The sequence below is a fragment of the Mastomys coucha genome, unplaced genomic scaffold (genome assembly GCF_008632895.1).
Source record: "Mastomys coucha isolate ucsf_1 unplaced genomic scaffold, UCSF_Mcou_1 pScaffold18, whole genome shotgun sequence".
NCBI lineage: Eukaryota > Metazoa > Chordata > Mammalia > Rodentia > Muridae > Mastomys > Mastomys coucha.
In genome coordinates, this window is record NW_022196900.1 from 47,314,203 (window position 1) to 47,330,282 (window position 16,080).

General features: G+C 41.5%; 1 pseudogene; it reads left to right on the forward strand.

Annotated features, from left to right (window-relative positions):
* Positions 1-12,556: 12,556 nt before the first annotated feature.
* On the forward strand, positions 12,557-13,727 carry LOC116095397 (annotated as a pseudogene).
* The last annotated feature ends 2,353 nt before the right edge of the window (positions 13,728-16,080 follow it).

Below are 16,080 nucleotides of genomic sequence, written 5' to 3' on the forward strand. Positions count from 1 at the left end.
AGCCAAGCACATTTTGTCACCCTTCCCTGGTTACTGCAATGTTTCTAAGCCTTCGCCAACATCCTTATTGGCCAATGCACCTCCCACTCCATGGTCAATAACTATATTCTATAAGACTTCATTACTTCCAGAAGGAAAATTGGAAGGTAAAGAATTTGAGGGAATGCAAGGAGAAGTCTGCTTCTTAAGTGTAAGACTCTTAAATGCATTAACCAAATATGCTAACTCCACTGGAGATGACCACATGACATGGTGAAGGGCACAGACAAGCAGGTCCACCCTCTCGCTAGCAGCCAACTGCTCTGAGCCACATCGAAGTAATTGACCCAACGTCACAAGTTTACCACAAGGATCCAATGACTAACAAGTGTAAGACGCCTATTTGAATGAGATTTGTCTTTCAAGAACAAGTGGAAAGTGTGGTCAATTTTTTAAAGTGGATTAGGCATAATTTGTGGAGTTTAATAACAGGATAAACAGCTCATACTTTAAGGAATATCCATGTCATCATAATACTCAATTAAAAAATTCTTATTGACAGTTGGGCCCATGTGCATACTGTGTAGTGAAGAAACTGACGTTCGGAGACGTGAAATGATTTGGGCACATTCATGCAAGAACCAAGAGAGCCAGACTGGGAGGCTTGGCACTCGTTTCAAACCTGTTTATACAATTATCTCTAGATGTCAGTAACATTATCGTAGTGATAATGTCAGATTATTGATAATCTTACTGACAGTGTTAGAAATCAGTAACATTGACTTCAGCTTGAAATTTTGTCTAGACTTTAGATCATAGCCTATTACAGAGAAGAGGGAAGATTTAGGCAAAAAGAAGCTATACATAAAATAACAGGGACTCATGAATTAAAGCCAAGCCAATGACAGGATTACACAGTTTTCTCACACACTCGGGGTTTGAAAGATGAAATCCCACACTGATAATGCCAATATCCTAATTTTATTGCATCATATTTTATAAATATTAGAAGCAGTAATTTATTCAACTCAAGGTTTTAAACATACTGCTGGCATGATGGAACAGTGGGAAGAGGCACTTGCCACACAAGCTTGACAACCCAAGTTTGATCCCTGGTAGAAAGAACTTACTCCACAAAGTTGTCCTTTGACTGCCATAGACACAATTTGGTGTACGTGACCCTTCCACTCAACATTTACACAATAATAATAATAATAATAATAATAATACAATAAAAGGATTTAAAGCATACAGCAAATTCATTATCTCATGATCATTTATACCGAGAGGCTCAAACAAGAAAAGCTGTCTTCCCACCAACAGTTCACTTTTCACCATAGTCTCTGTAGGAAGAGAATCCCCCCACTTACAGGCAGAGCATTCTTTTCTGCAGCTCGTTCAGCCTATGGACATCTCATGTACCCCATGAGTACAGAGGGTACCAGAGTCCCTACCAGAGTCAAGTTGGTACCAGGTGGTCAAGTAAGGGCTCCCAACCTGAGGCAAAGGTCAGTTCTTCAGGCCCTCAATGTTTCTATGGTCTCAGGAGACTTGAGACATATGGGTCTCAGTCTTCTAAACAGATGTGTCCTCAAACATGGCTCTGAAAACCCACTAAACTCCAATCTGATTGACTCATGTTAACCATCACACCTTTCACATATTTACTTATGCTTTTTCCTCTGGTAGAAAATATTATGAAATATTTTATACATGCAAAAGATAATATAAAATGTACCAAACGATAACTGTTTTTAAAAAAAGGCAAACACCCAACACACATTTTAACAATAATGTGCAATAACACCCTTGAGCCCTTTGTTCTATGTCTACGTTACTAATGTTAAGAGATAGCCATCATTGTGGCACGAATGCCAATTAGTACCAAGCTGTACTTTATATTGTCATCTGGCTATGACACTTTGATCTTCCCTTGATCATTTATTTTAATTTTTATCTGTTTATAAATGTGATGTAGATAGAGTTATATTGAGTATACTATGGGATGCTTTTTCTCAGGGCTACACTTCATCACATGGGGTGCGGCTCATATCTCCATTCTTTATGGTTGTGCCCTGTGATAGTTTGCACCTAAAATAATTCCCAGAAGTCCATGGGTTAAAGACATGGTCCTCAGTTTGGTGCTGTTGGGAGGTGGTGGGACCTCTAGGATGTAGGAGCTAACAGAAGGTTTTAGGTCATTAGGTGTGTGGGTGTGTGTTTAATAGGGGATTGTAGGATGTCAATGTCTTTCTCTTCCTCTCTTGTGCAGCTATGATGTGCTTGCTGCCTTACCACAGGCCCCAAAGCAACCAAACCATTTGACCACAAACTAAATCTCCAAAGCTATAAGTCAAAATAAGCCTTTCTTCTATTAAAAAACTTTTGGTCTGTCACTATTATTGGGGGGCATGTGCCACAACATGTGTGTTGAGCTCAGAGGATAATTTTGCAGAATAAGCTCTCTCCTTCCACCTTTACATGGACTCTAAATGAACTCAAGTTGTCAGGTTTATACAACACTTTACGCACTTACCCATCTTGCAAGCCCTGAAGCTTTCTTCTTTTTTTAGTTGATTTACCTCAAGTATTTGTTACAATAACAGAAAAGTTCACCAACACAGATCAAAATACTTTGCTTGGTTTTCACATTACAAATAAGATTCTATGATCATAGTTCCTGATATGTGCATGCTCTTAAATTCAGAGGCTTCGTATACCTGTATACACTGTCACAACATACCATATTTTTCCTCCCAAGTAATTTGACTTGTTTACTTCTACAAGCATAGCAATGCTGCATGAGGCTTCTGCTGTTCTATATCCCCATTGGCTTTTGGTGTTGGCTGTATTTTTAATTAAAGACAAGCTGGTGAGTGTGCAAATGCTGTTCTGTGGTTTCAGTTTGTAATATCTCAATTGTGTTGGGCATCTCCTCACATCTTTGTGACAACGTTTCTATGTCATCTGCTGTGCAAGCCCCATCACACCAGACTGCTCATGTTTGTACTGTGCTACAGACATCATTTTAACTTCTGTCAGTTAATTGCCATAAACACTCCATTCCATTCATTTGCATATGGAAGTCAAACCTTGTGGTTTTCACTAGGTAGAACCATGAACGGAGCCCACCTAGCTAATCATCTCTAAAGTCTTTCAGAACTCAAGAAGTACAACTTTAAAGATACTTTAGAATACAAGTGAGCATGCATTTTCTTCATCCTCACCCCAATGTGGGGGTTAGTGCTGGAAAAAGGTGTGTCTTTAAGGATCTAGTTTTCAACCAGATCATTAAAAAGGAATTTTGTTAATCTACCACTTGTCTTTTGTTCTTTTTTGGTAGCACAATTAAGCACACATATTTCATGTTCACGAACATCTCTAATTCCCCTAATTATACCAGTTTGGAATTGTAATCTGGAGCAGAGGCATCCTGGGGGAAGACTAGGAGCTTGGGAGTCAGAAGCAGGGAATTTGATTGGCTTTGTGTCTGTCTTGAGGATGCACCGAGTCTTTATGAAGACAAGAACAGTGTGTTCTGAACTGGTTTGGGTTACTTACATTAGAGAGGGATCTCCACGCCTAGAATGGCTTTCAGGGATTTGACAACTGATAAAAATTAAAGCCAGATGGACCTTGATTACATCTCTTTGGTCTATAGATTGTCCTTGCCTACCCCCTCTCGGTGTGTGTGTGTGTGTGTGTGTGTGTGTGTGTGTGTGTGTGTGTATAACTCCTCTTATTATCTTAGGACTTTTATTTTATTTTTTAATCTTTTGCTCGAATTTTCTCATTTCTTTGGTTCCTTGTTTGCCTGAGTTGATGTTTCCTCCCCCTACTCCTCTCATTTTAATCCTGTCAGTTACCTAGGTTCCTGCCCAAGTCCCCAGTCAACACTGAGAGGGGTTGGGTGGTTTTGATTTTTCCTTTTCTTTACACTAGGAAATTTTCATTTAAGATTAAATGTTTTATTTTATAAAACATCTTTTTAAATTAAAGCATTATTTATATATATTTAAAAGTCATTTTAACAACTAAGAGGATTCCTTAAGGTCATAAAAACTACTAGGTAGAAATGCTTACATATCTTTAGAAAGACAGTGATAGGAAAAAAATAAGGAACATTCTCCTTAATAAGTATTGAGTTAAACCCCAGTTCTGTCTCTTCCCAGGGAAGAGCCTTCCCTTGAGCCTCTGTTGCCTTTCCTGTAACCCCTTTAGGACTTGGGAGAGTTCTGGAGGTTTTTAATAACCTAAAGGAAGGCCTTTGCTTCAGCTGGTGACAACATAAAATAAGGATATTCCTTATCAGAGAGAAAGGATGGACAGGAAGGACAGGGAATCCCTAAAGCAGCCATTCTTCTCTGGAGGAAGTGGGCGGAGCTACTGCAGTGCGCAGGCTTGGGGATAAATGAACCAATCACTATCAGCTTTCTTCATCCCACAGCCACAGAGAGAGACTACTGCCTCACAGATGTCCAGCATTTCCCCTCAAACTGCTCATTTCTCAGTGATGGCTGCCATTCTTTTAGGAGAGCAAAGTGAAGCCCCATGGTGCTTCAGGCAGGAACCCAGGCTTATTCTGTTTCTGAATCTTTTAGTTTTGTATAAAGTCCCCTAAATGCCATCACTAAGAGGATACTCAAAGCATAGCCGCTTGGTGTGAAATCTAACAGTTACACCCAGAATGAGCTGGTTCCCTGTCTATCAAATCTTACCATCCCTTTTTTTTAATTAATTAGTTATTTTATTTATTTACATTTCAAATGTTGTCCCCTACCCAGTCTCCCTTCCACAAACCCTCCATCCCATTCCCCTTGCATTTGCCTCTAAGAGGGTGCTTCCCCACCCACCCACCCACCCACTCCCACCTCATACCTCTAGCATGCTCCTATGCCGAGGCAACAGGACCAAGGACTTCCTCTCCCATTGATTCCAGATATAGCAATTCTCGGAGCCATGGGTCCTTCTGTATGTACTCTTTGGTTGGTGCTTTAGTTCCTGGGAGCTCTAGGGGGATGTGGTTGGTTGATACTGTTGTCTTCCCTGTGGAGTTGCAAACCCCTTCAGCTCCTCAGCCCTTCCCCTAATTCATCCACTGGGGCCCCCTGGGTCCGATGGTTGGCTGTGAGTATCTGCATCTGTCTAAGTGAGATGCTGGCAGAACCTCTCAGATGACAGCCATACTAGGTTCCTGTCTCAGACTTCTTGGCATCAGAAATAGTGTCTGGGTTTGGTGTCTGCAGATAGAATGGATCCCAAGGTAAGGCGTTCTCTGGATGGCCTTTCCTTCAGTCTCTGCTCCTTTCTTTCTCTTCTTTCTTTCTTTCTTTCTTTCTTTCTTTCTTTCTTTCTTCCTTTTTTCTTTTTTTCTTTCTTTCTTTCTTTCTTTCTTTCTTCCTTCCTTTCTTTCTTTCTCTTCCTTTCATCTTCCTCTTCTTCTTCTTCTTCTTCTTCTTCTTCTTCTTCTTCTTCTTCTTCTTCTTCTTCTTCTTCTTCTTCTTCTTCTTCTCCTCCTCCTCCTCCTCCTTCTTCTTCTTCTTCTTCTTCTTCTTCTTCTTCTTCTTCTTCTTCTTTTATATTCCTACATTTCCTCTAGACAGGAACAATTCTGGGTTAAAATTGTGAGATGAGTGGGTGGCCCTGTCCCTCAACAGGTTCTTTCCCCCAACTGTTGGGTATTTTGGTTAACATTATCCCCATTAGGTCCTTGGAATTTCTTGCTTCCCTGGCATCTGGGACTTTCTAGTGGTTCCCCCTGTTCCCGGCCCCCCATGGCTACATATTTCTATTCATTCTCCTGACCCTCTGGTCTTCTGTCCTTTCTCTTCCTATCCCTGATCTTGCCCCCCTTTTCTCCTTCCCCCTCCTCTCTCCCTCTCAGGTCCCTCATTCCCTCTACCTCCCATGATTATTTTGTTCCCCCTTCTGAGTAGGATTGAAGTATATACACTTTGGTCTTCCTTCTTCTTAAGCTTCATATGGTTTGTATGTTGTATTGTGGGTATTCTGCACTTTGGGGCTAATATCTGCTTATTAGTGAATACACATCATGTGTGTCCTTTTAGGTCTGGGTTACCTCACTCAGGATGATATTTTCTAGTTCCATCCATTTGCCTGCAAAATTCATTGTCATTATTTTAATAGCTGAGTAGTAATCCAATGAGAGAATGTACCACATTTTCTGTATCCATTCTTCCATTGAGGGACATCTGGGTTGTTTCTAGCTTCTGGCTATTATAAATACAGCTGCTATGAACATAGTGGGGCAAATGTCCTTGTTATATGTTGGACCATCTTTTGGATATATGCCAAGTAGTGGTATAGCTGGGTCTTCAGGTAGAGCTATGTCCAATTTTCTGAGAAACCTCCAGATCCATTTCCAGAGTGGTTATACCAGTTTGCAATCCCACCAGCAATGAAGGAGTGGTCCTCTTTCTCCACATCCTTGCCAGCATCTGCTGTCACCTGAGTTTTTGATCTTAGCCATTCTGATTGGTATGGAGTCTTACAGTCTTTTTGATTTGCATTTTCTTGATCACTAAGGATGTTGAATCTTACCATTCTTAAAGGTGAGATAAAGTCTCCTCTTCTTGGAACTTCCTTATGCTATCCCAGGTTAAAGGAACACACTGAGCCCATTCTTACTCAAGCAAAAGACACATTTTATAATCTTAGCTGGGGGGAGGGAGGCTGCAGAACGTGATACATGCAGATTCTTTTAATTTTTATTGTTTTAAAATATGAATTGATATTAAATAAATATTGATATTGATATTAAAAGAAACTAGTTGTGAGATTTTTTTTAACTTAGCCTAGTGATGGAATTAAGTAGAGGAACTGAATTTCATACCTGTCTTTGCCAGTCAAAGGTCTGGCCTTGAGCAAGTCCTAACTAGGGCACAAATATTGCCAAACAACCAACACAGCAAACCTATTCTTCTCCATAAACTAGCAATGAAACGATAGCTATAAAGTACGTGACACATGGCTAGGACTATAATAACATTAGCCAGCATTAACAAAAAATGCTCAATGAATAAATGTCCCAAGTGGGCATGATGTTTTTCTTAGTCATTACACACCAAATCACTCATTTAATCAACAAACATTTATTGAGCTCAAAACTTCTGAGCAATGAAATGTAACAATGGAAGTAGCAGAGGACTATGGTCTCAAGGAGCTATGATAATAGTGAAACATCAGCACCCTAGTAGGATTACTGTCTTAGTGTTCATGTGAAGAGACATCATGACCAAGATAATGCATATAAAGAAGAAAACCATTTTATTGGGGGCTTGCTTACAGTTTCGGAAGTTTAGTCTATTACCATAGCAGAAACCATGGTGGCATGCAGGCACACATGGTGCTGGAAAGGCAGCTGAGAGTTCTACATCCAGATCTGCAGGCAGCAGGAAGAGGGAAAGAGAGAGCCACTGGGTCTGGCTTAGGCTTCTAGAACCTCAAAACCTACTCCCAGTGATATGCCTCCTCCAACAAGGCCACACCTACTACAATAAGGTCAGACCTCCTAATCCTTTCAAACAATGCTACTCCCTGGTGACTAAACATTCAAGTCTATGAGCTGGAAGTAGGAGGGTACGGGTGTGGGGGGGTGTTCTTATTCAAACCACCACATTCCACTACTTGTAGGCTTGTAGCCATACCATAAAGCAGAAATGCATTAGATCCAACTTCAAAAGTCCTCATAGTCTTTAACAGTCTCAGTACTGTTTAAAAATCCAGAGTTCAGAGTTTTTCCTGAGACTCATGGCAATCTCTTAACTGTAACCTCCTGTAAAATCAAAATAATAAAAAATATATATATTAATACTTCCAACATACAATGGCACAAGATGTATGCATATGTATATGTATATAACCATTCCAAAAGGAAAGATAGTGAAGAAATACTGGACCAAAGCAAGAACAAAACCAGCAGGGAAAACTCCAAATTCTGCACCGCCATGTCTTATGCAAAAGCTCTCTTCAGATCTCCAACTCAATTCAGCTTTGTTGATTGCAATATACTTTTCTCTCTTGGATTGGTTCTACACTCTGTTAGCAGCTCTCTCTTTGGCAGATATCCCATGACTCTGGCATCTCCCCAACATCTTGGTATCTCCAGTGAAGTCCAGATATAACTTTCACAGCTTCACACAGTGGCCTCTCTTGGTCTCCATGCAGGGATACACCCCTGACACTTACCTGGCCTCAGCAGCTTTCCTTAGCCAGGATTCCACAACCTATTTCTTATATCCCTGTCTCTAAAGCCAGAACCACAGAGCTGAAGCTGCCCAGTTCTTTTGCTTGCTGGGGCTAAAACATAGCCCCTTCATTCAAATATATTTTCACCAGCTTTCTGGTTTTGAGGCTCCCTTCATTATCTGAGCTTGGCTGTCCTGAAACATACTCTGTAGATCACAATGGCCTTGAACTCAGAGAGCTGCCTATCTCTGCCTCCTGGGGGTTAGGATTAAAGGTGTGCACCATCACACTTGGTCCTAAACTTTTCTTTAATTCCTTTTCACAAATTGGAAGCTTATCTGAGTGGGGTTTCCCCTGCAGTCACCACTCCACTCCATTTAGGATCAGGCTTTTCTTTAAACATTTTATCTCTTTGAGCACCAACTCCATAACACTTCCTGGTGTGCCTTTTCTTCTCAAATTGTACATTTTGTATTTTTCCTTGCTTAGTTTGCTCCTTTTCATTATGGATGTGTATAATAATTGGTCACTAATAACCAAGCAACATAGCCTAAACTAGGCTGTCTTGAAATCTCCTCTACTGAGAGGCCCTTGGGTCTGAAGGTGTTCAATGCCCCAGTGTAGGGGGATGCCAGGGCGGGAAGATGGAAGTGGGTGGGTGGGTGGGGGAGTACCCTCATAGAGGCAGGGGGATGGGAGATAGGATATGGGATTTCCAAAGGGGAGACCTGGGAAGGGGAAAACATTTGAAATGTAAATAAAGAAAATATCCAATCCCCCCCCCCCAAAAAAAACCTCCTTTACTAATACTATTAATCCAAAACTTTTCTAGTTAGCCTCAGGCAAATGTTTTTGAACAAGGGCATAAAACATCCAAATTCTTCACCAAAATATCACAAGAACAATCTCTAGGCCACTTACATTATTCTTTTCCTCTGAAACCTCTTGATCTGGGATAATCTACATTGTTCTCAGCACTGCTGGTATGTTCTCAGCACCAACACCTGTATGACCTATTAAGCCCTAGAGACCATATCCAGAGATTAGGCAGAGCACCCCGTTTGAGGGATGGGGCCACCCACCCATCTCCAAAATTTAAACTCAGAATTGCTCCTGTCTAAAGGAAATACAGGGACAAAGAGTGGAGCAGAGACTGAAGGAAAGGCCATCCTGAGACTGCCCCACCTGGGGATCCATCCCACATGCAGACACCAAACCCAGACACTATTGCTGATGCCAAGAAGTGCTTGCTGACAGGAGCTGATACAGCTGTCTCTTGAGAGGCTCTGCCAGATCCTGACCAATATAGATGAGGATGCTCAAAGCCAACCATTGGACTGAGCACAGTGACCCCAATGGAGGAGCTAGGAGAAGGACTGAAGGAGCTGAAGGGACTTATTTGCCATCAATGGGAAGGGAGGCCCTTGGTCCTGTGAAGGCTCAATGCCCCAGTGTAGAGGAATGCTAGGAGGGTGAGGCAGGAGTGGATAGGTGGGTGGGGGAGCACCCTCATAGAAGCAGGGTAAGGGGGGATAGGATTGGGAGTTTGCAGAGGAGAAACAGGGAAAGGGGATAACATTTGAAATGTAAATAAATAAAATATCCAATTAGATAAAAAAAAAAAACAAAACAAAACATTCAAAGTCCTTCCTAATGCAAAGTCCCAAAGTCTACATTCTGCCTAAAGGAAGCATGGCCAGGTCTGTCACAGCAATACCCTATTCCCTGGTTGCTGCTTGTCTTAGGGTTTTTATTTGGCTGACACTTAGAGCACTGTTTATCATCAAAAGAAGGCAGGACAGGAATTCAAATAAGACAGAAACCTGGAGGCAGGAGCTGATGCAGACGCCATAAAGGGGTGCTGCTTACTGACTTGCTCTTTATGGCTTGCTCAGCCTTCTTCCTATAGAACCCAGGACTACAAGCCCAGGGATGACACCACACACAATGGTCTGGACCCTTCCACATCAGTCATTAATTAATAAAATGCCTTACAGTCCTGCCTACAACTTTATATAACAAAGGTAATTTCTTAATTGAGGTTCCCTCCTATCAGATGACTTCAGCTTATATCAAATTAACACAAAACTGTCCAGCACAATTACCAATCTTTCCCACACTTTCCAAGTATTTTGTATACAATTCTGTTAAGACCTTTGTTACATCCTGACATACAGGCAGCAGAAAGGGACTCTGTGCTTGGCATGGGCTTTGGAAACCTCAAAGTCTACCCCCAGTGACAAAGGCACACCTCCTAATCCTTTTAATCCTTTCAAATAGTGCCACTCCCTAGTGACTAAGCATCCAAATATATGAGCCTATGGGGGCCATTATTATCCAACCAATACACTGGTCCTGAAAGAGATGTCCCATTTGCAGTATTACCAGTTGATGAGACTCAGGCCATGAAGGATTCACCATTGGAGCTTGTGTCTTAAAATGCTTATATTCATGTAAGTGGGGATTTGACTAGTACTATTGTGCTAGCACTAAAATGCTATTCTTACTATAAAATAAAAATGCCAGTGTCAGTTCAGCAGAAGGCTTTATTCCTAAAATAGTTATAACTGACTGGACTCTTGGGCTGCATTACACTGATGTGATAAAAGCCAATTAATCACAACTATAACTTAGAATTTTCAGAGGCCCTATTTCCCAATATCTCAAAATATACTTGTAGCATAAAGCAACATTTACCGTGTAGCTGAACCTTGAAACAAATAAATATGTCTATTTAGCCAATTGAATTCAATATAGATGCTAAGAATAATCAATGGAGAAATAATTAACTCTTCAGTAAATGAGACTTGAAGAATTAAGGCACCTACCCATTAAGAATTCAAGAGGGATCCATGGTTCCAGATACTTATGTAGTAGAGGACGGCCTTGTCTAACATCAATGGGAGTGGAGGCCCTGGTTTAAGGTCCCAGTGTAGGAGGATACTGGAGCTGTGGGGCAGGAGAGGATGGGTGGGTGGGGAAAAACCCTCATAGAGGCAAAGGGGAGGGGGAAAGGGCAGATGTGGAGATCATGGAGTGGTAATCAGGAAGGGAGATATCATTTGAGATGTAAAGGAATGGAGTGATTAATAAAAAACACTCAAAAAATTTAAAAAAGAATGCAAGTTTCACTTTTACCTCAATACATTCGGATCTGATGCCCACTTAGGAGTTCCATGCACTACAGTCATTCATGTGGTGTGTAGACATATATGCAGGCAAAACACCCAAACATAAAAAAATAAATAAATATTTTTAGATCAAAATTTGAAGCTAGGTCTTGTGGCACATGCCTGTAATCCAATTACCTGTAAAATTAAAGCTGGCATTGCTAGAGTGTGAGGCCAACCAAATAATAAGACCCTGTGATACACACACACACATACACACACACAGAGACACACAGACATACACAAATATACACATAGACATATACATAGACACACACAGAGACACACACAGATATACACACAGACACACATACACACACACAAACCATATAGTCTTAATATGCAACACAGCTTAGAAAACAAATCACGTTTCCTTTTTCTAAGTGAAAAGCTGCAAATCTAACAATAATTAAACATTATGAATCACAACTGCAAAGCTAGCATGAAGCTTCAGTAAATTATCCATTTGTCTTAATATTTCAAATGCTTAAGATAACAAACAAGGTTATAAAATTATCTTAATTTCTTCCTCAAAACATAAAAATTCAATTGTTTCCTTTACATCCTTATTTCTCTGTATGTAGTTGAAAGTTACAAAAATTACATCACCAAAAGTTACATCAAAGTTACCAAAGTTACATCACTCCCCTACGTCATAAAAGTCAACTTGTCTCTGAGTCAGGTGGGTTTGTAACCCACACAAATGGATCAAATGGTAGAATACCATCTCAACCCACAAACCCCAGTTCAAGAGACTGCAGTTCACAAGTGGGTCAGAGGAGAGGACATATTAAAAAGAAATACTTGTGAGGAATATCTAACTGTATATTTTAGTCTACCTTACTATAATTAATTCTTATTTGAATATCACTTGTTTTGAAGGGAAACTGTCCAGACAAGCTGTAGGTGTCTGGGGTAAAGAGAACAGAGGTCAGTAAATGGAATCACAAGACCATGGAGGCCAAAGTCCGTACAAGCAGAAAGAACATCACAGCAGTAAGAATACTACGGTGGTCCCCAGAAAACCTGAAAGCTCTGAGGCCAGAGTCAGATTAGCAACTAGGGCAATGAGCTTCTAACACAAGAGCTGCCAGGCCTTTTGAAGCCTCAGGAGGACTCTGCTCTAAGCTCACGAAGAAACCTGAGGCTAATGAGTGAATTATAAACATTGTAATCGCTTCTTCTCCGGAAAACACCAAATGGCGGATGACGCCGGTGCAGAGGGAGGGCCCGGAGGACCTGGGGGCCCAGGATTAGGAGGCCGTGGCGCTTGGAGGATTCGGCAATGGTCTAAGGGGCCGCGGTCGTGGGTGGTCGAGGCCGCGGGGCTCGCGGAGGTAAAGCTGAAGACAAGCTGGGCCGACTGGTTAAGGACATGAAGATCAAGTCTCTGGAGGAGATCTACCTATTCTCCCTGCCCATTAAGGAGTCTGAGATCATTGACTTTTTCCTGGGTGCATCCCTAAAGGACGAGGTTCTGAAAATCATGCCAGTGCAGAAGCAGACTCGGGCTGGCCTGCGGACCAGGTTCAAGGCATTCGTCGCTATTGGGGACTACAATGGTCATGTTGGTCTTGGTGTTAAGTGCTCCAAGGAGGTTGCTGATGGGTTTGAGTTGTGGCGGGACTCGTCTGCAGACACCAGGCCCAGGCAGTTCCACGTGTAAGAGGTTTAATTGGAAGGGGGTAGGGGGGTAGTGGCGCAGGAAGAGAGAGGGGAGAGAGAGAGAAGAAAAAGAGAGAAAGATGGAGGAAAGTACATATATATATATATATATATATATATATATATATATATATGTCGTGACGTAGCAGTCCAGGTAAATGTGGGAGCTGAACCCAATGGATTCTGGGAATATGGTGGCCATTGCCCTGGCGACAGGTCTGTGGACCCGCCCATATCTGCCGCAGATTCTGGATGCTAACAGTTGCCACTGCCATCTGAGGGGCCATCATCTTGGCCAAGCTTTCCATCATCCCTGTTCGGAGAGGCTACTGGGGGAACAAGATTGGCAAGCCCCACACTGTTCCATGCAAGATGACAGGCCGCTGTGGGTCTGTGCTGGTGTGTCTCATCCCTGCCCCCAGAGGGACTGGCATTGTCTCTGCTCCTGTGCCCAAGAAGCTCCTGATGATGGCCGGTATAGATGACTGCTACACTTCAGCCAGAGGCTGCACTGCCACCCTGGGCAATTTTGCCAAGGCCACCTTTGATGCCATCTCCACGACCTACAGCTAACTGACCCCCGACCTCTGGAAAGAGACTGTGTTTACCAAGTCTCCTTACCAGGAATTCACTGATCATCTTGTGAAAACCTATACCAGAGTCTCTGTTCAGAGGACCCAGGCTCCAGCTGTGGCTACCACATAAGGGTTTTTATATGACAAAAATAAATGAAGTCTGTTAAAAAAACAAAAAACAAAAAACAAACAAACAAACAAACAAAAAAACATTGTAATCAACTTCAAAGCGTATCCAGTGACATTCAGGTTTGTACAAGTGCCCTTAGCAAAACCTTTCTAGGAGAATTACTGTTTAAACACACACACACACACACCAAAAGAAATCTACCGAAGGTGAGGCAGTGAGGATCAGTGTGATAAAGATCAGAGACCCACATTTCAGAGTTCCTGCAGCAAATTCTTACAGAAGAGAGCTCCAGGGATTTCAAAATGAGACACAAGAGAGCCCTCAGGTTAAAGAGCCCAGTAGAGTTTTACATAAAGTTTTGAGAATGGAGATTTAGAGATTAATGGAGACGAGAATAGATTAGAAAAGATTAAAAGAAAAAAAACAGAGGAGACTTATCAAAAGTGTGACTAGACTCCTTTCCAGGTCCTTTGAATTTTTCCAGTAAAGCCCAGAACTACACATTAATTTTGTTTGCTGGATTCTGAGTCTTGACTGCACAAGCCTGTGAAGGTCAGGGTTATTCACATGTCAGTTTTTCCAAAGCGATTCACCGAGTTCTTATCTGTAGAAAGAAGGAGCTTTCCTGTTGCTTACACAAGTGCAGACATTAACTGCTTCTCCAACAGTCTGTCTGCTCTCCAAGAAATCATCATCTCCTTATATTCTGGGATGAGAAACCATCTGCCTTTTGTAAGTTTGCAAGCATCATACAATGTGGGTTTCAAAGGAAAGCTAAAACGCCAGCCACTGTATCCATTTATCTGATAATCCATTCATCAGACATCTGTTCAGAAGCCCCCATATGCCTAGCCCTGGAGGCCAAGGTCAGGAAGATAAAACTCAGATGCTTTCAAGAAACGCAGCCAAATAGGAAAGACTACCTATACAGTACTCATCTTTGGGGAAATTAGTTTAGCAAGGACTATTAATTAGGAACTCTAATAAATTTGTTCTAAGAAATGTGGCCCAATGAAATACTTAACTTAAAATCTGAATTTTCAATTAGTCAGCCAGATGTCAGTTTAAATGTTATTTCTGCCACTTGATAAACTATCACTTAGCTTGTCTTGGACTATGTTATCTGCAACACAAAGATAGCAATTCTAGCATGAGCATGAAGTCATTTATGTGTTAACTGAAATAACAGAGACAGGACTTGCCACTGTGTCTGGTACATGGAAGAAGCTTAATAAACAATGATGTATCCTCTTCAGTGAGAATCACAGAGGGGCTGCCATTGCCCTAAACCTGTTAAGTACATAAATGAGGCTGAAAACCGTGTGCTCTCACTAAGCTGTTTGGTTAAGGGATGTGAGCATCAGATGGCTTTTGTATTCTTAAAATTTCCTTTTTTTTTTTTTTTTTTTTTTTTTTTTTTTTTTTTGGAGGGGAGGTTGAGACAAGGTTTCTCTGTATAGCCTTAGATGTCCTGGAATTCACTTTGTAGACCAGGCTGGCCTCAGACTCAGAAATCTGCCTGCCTCTGCCTCCCAAGTGCTGGGATTAAAGGCGTGCGCCACCACTGCCGGGCTTCTTAAAACTTCTTAACTTACTAAAATGTTTCTCTGTGGATAAAAGCACCATGCTGCAAATTCTAAAATATATTTGTATTTTTATATGTACTGGGAATGTGTTTGTTTTCTTTCTCCAGAAGCAAGGCATATTTCGAAATATCATAAGTGAGGAGCACTGCCTCCTTTTTCCTTTTCTCTGCCACGCACACTCATCTACTCCAGTCACATCCAAAATATCGGGGATAAAATCCTGATAAAGGATAAGAGGCAATAAGATTCCAAAAGGAGTTCTGTGCCTCCTGGATTTCAGACAGTCGCTGGTATCCCCTAACTCAGACGTGTTCCAGATCAGTCTTTCCAATCGTCAACACGCCCTCATATTTAGGCATAAAAGTACCCCAAGAAATGACTCGTTAATGGTTAAGATTGGCATTGTTTTCTGGCCAGCACAATGTCTCCAACTATCCTAGTTTAATACCAAGCTGTCCATAGCTTCCAATTTCTCTCAAAGTATCTGCCTCGCCACAGCTAGCAACAGAGGTCAGGCATATTCCTTAGAGCAAAAGACAGTTCATAATAGTTAGAAATGTTTTACATACTAGAGAGTAATGAAGGGCTTCCATCCAAAGACATTAGCTAGAAGTGTTAGATTAAAACCTCCTAGTCATTGCCTCCAGTAGGACTATAGAAATAGCATAGAAATATCAAAATGCCTCAACAGGGAGAGTTCCACTCCTCTTCCTCCTGCTTCACGCTTAGCTACCAGACCCTGCTGACCTTGGTGTGGGGGTCACTTG